We start from the raw sequence: 2,500 nt of genomic DNA, 5'->3' as shown, positions 1-2,500 counted from the left end.
GTTTCTCAGGCTCCCTCTCCGGAATCGAACCCTGATTCCCCGTTACCCGTTACAACCATGGTAGGCGCAGAACCTACCATCGACAGTTGATAAGGCAGACATTTGAAAGATGCGTCGCCGGTACGAGGACCGTGCGATCAGCCCAAAGTTATTCAGAGTCACCAAGGCAAACGGACCAGACGAGCCAATCCGATTGGTTTTGATCTAATAAAAGCGTCCCTTCCATCTCTGGTCGGGACTCTGTTTGCATGTATTAGCTCTAGAATTACCACAGTTATCCAAGTAACGTGGGTACGATCTAAGGAACCATAACTGATTTAATGAGCCATTCGCGGTTTCACCTTAATGCGGCTTGTACTGAGACATGCATGGCTTAATCTTTGAGACAAGCATATGACTACTGGCAGGATCAACCAGGGAGCTGCGTCAACGAGAGCTGAGCAGCCGGCCGCCCGGGAGTGTGTCCCGAGGGCCCGCGCGAACACGCAAGCGTCCGCTCAATTATTCTGCAAACAGGAGGAGGCTGAGCTCCCCTGCACGATACACCTCGAAACCCTCTCAGGTCCCGGCGGCGCGCAGCGCCGTCCTAAGTACTTGGTCGGGTTCGAGAGAGGCGCAATCGCCCGGAGATAGGCGAGTAGACGCTTTCAGTGCGAACACCCGTGCTCCCAACTGAGCTTGCCGCTGCCGACAGAGGCCCGGGAGCGTGCTGTCGTGGCATTGCCGGCGGGAAACAACACGCGCCACCTACGGTGACCGGCAGCTCCAACTCCAGCGCCACAGAAGGGCAAAGCCCCACTTGGGTGCAGAAGCGAACTCTCCCAGCACAGCGCACGCGCCAACACGTCCGCAGAGCTGCGATACAAACCACCTGCGAGAACCGCTGGGGGCGACCGAGCAGCAGACGGCGTCGCGACGCCGAGTGCCGGGCGGCGGCGCATCCTCAACGCACACAGTCCGCAATCGGACCAGCACACTGCAGATGTCCACCGCGCTTCGCACCGGGCTCGGCAGAACCCACTTTGGCCGCCTGGCGCCGCGCGCCGGGTGCGCCGGCGCGTAGCTGGGACGCCAGCCGGGCCCGTCGGCCGGCGCTCCTGCCACTGGGCGCCCCCCACCAGCCGGCTGTAGTGCGTGCGCTCACGCAGCGCGCGGCCAGCACGCCGCGCGGCCCCCCCTCACCGGCCGGGGACTGTCCCACCAAGCCACAGCCTCGTATCGCTTCATACCCACATGGCCAACTCAGGTTCGGGGGCATGGCGGGTACCGCCGAAACAACCGGTTCACAGATGTACCGATCGTCGCTATCACCGATGCACCTGCAGCGCGAACAACCGCTCAACAACTGATTTCCAGTTCATTTGCGGATCTTTGGCAGCAAACGTATACGTCAATCAACATTTGCGAAATCTACGATTCTGGCATGCCTGCATGTTATGTGTCACGACACGCTACATCAGCCCATATACACACTACGGCACGTACACGAGAGAACACGTGGAAGATGGTCCGCGCACGTGTGCAATGTCCCTTGCGCGGTCGACTGTCAACCGGCCTCTGTAGCATGTCGCAGATGTGGAACGCGGTCCACCGTGGTATCATGTTGTGTGGGGCAATACGATTAAATAGGAAAACCCTCGTCGCTACATCAACAGACGGCTCACGCTGATTCCCGGCAGAGGGAGGGGGGGGGGGCCAACATGCAATACTTTCGTCCGTACCTACCACATGTCTCTACGGCGTACAACAGTGCAATCTCGCTGTAATGGGGAGACGAGACAAGTAGCATCGTGCACAACATATGGCCCTTATGATTCGCCATTGTAGGGCGCAGCCGGTGTACGGTCAAGCATGTGCCACATTATGTCACTCAGTACGTAACGACGGATGATCAGTGTGGGTTACGCGTACATCAGCGGACAGTCCACACAGGCCGTACCACAACGTACACTGACTGCATCGACAACCAAATGCAACTGAACAGCTGCAAGGCTCATTTCACAAACAAACGCCTGACCGACCAGCTTGGAAGGGCAGGAGGGGAGGGCGATATTCGTTCTGTAGCGTTACACCCTTCCAGTGGTTAGCGGGACTGTGTAGAAAGTACGCAACACTCGAAAGACATTTACGTGAGGGTACGCACCATGGCATCGAGAAATACACATGACACCAGAGGATCCAAGCAGTGAACTATGTTCAGAGGGTTGCTGTTAGGCAAAGCTACATTCCTGTGACGTTACATGTGACAGTTAAGGTGCAGTGTAAGTTAGGTTAAGGTGCAGTGTAAGTTAGGTTAAGGTGCAGTGTAAGTTAGGTTAAGGTGCAGTGTAAGTTAGGTTAAGGTGCAGTGTAAGTTAGGTTAAGGTGCAGTGTAAGTTAGGTTAAGGTGCAGTGTAAGTTAGGTTAAGGTGCAGTGTAAGTTAGGTTAAGGTGCAGTGTAACTTAGGTTAAGGTGCAGTGTAACTTAGGTTAAGGTGCAGTGTAACTTAGGTTAAGGTGC

The 2,500-nt window shown here is 56.1% G+C and overlaps 1 non-coding gene across 1 annotated transcript in view; it reads right to left on the bottom strand.

Moving 5' to 3' along the window:
- Positions 1–420, bottom strand: part of LOC126317202 (small subunit ribosomal RNA) — a 1,893-nt gene extending 1,473 nt beyond the window's left edge. Inside the window, exon 1 of the ribosomal RNA XR_007556480.1 lies at positions 1–420. This exon is cut by the window's left edge and continues 1,473 nt beyond it. This is a non-coding gene — a ribosomal RNA (small subunit ribosomal RNA).
- Between the last annotated feature and the right edge of the window lie 2,080 nt (positions 421–2,500).

The sequence above is a fragment of the Schistocerca gregaria genome, unplaced genomic scaffold (genome assembly GCF_023897955.1).
Source record: "Schistocerca gregaria isolate iqSchGreg1 unplaced genomic scaffold, iqSchGreg1.2 ptg000623l, whole genome shotgun sequence".
In the NCBI taxonomy this organism is placed as follows: domain Eukaryota; kingdom Metazoa; phylum Arthropoda; class Insecta; order Orthoptera; family Acrididae; genus Schistocerca; species Schistocerca gregaria.
The sequence above is the reverse complement of the archived record's forward strand: the minus strand, read 5'-3'. Positions and strand labels throughout refer to the sequence as shown.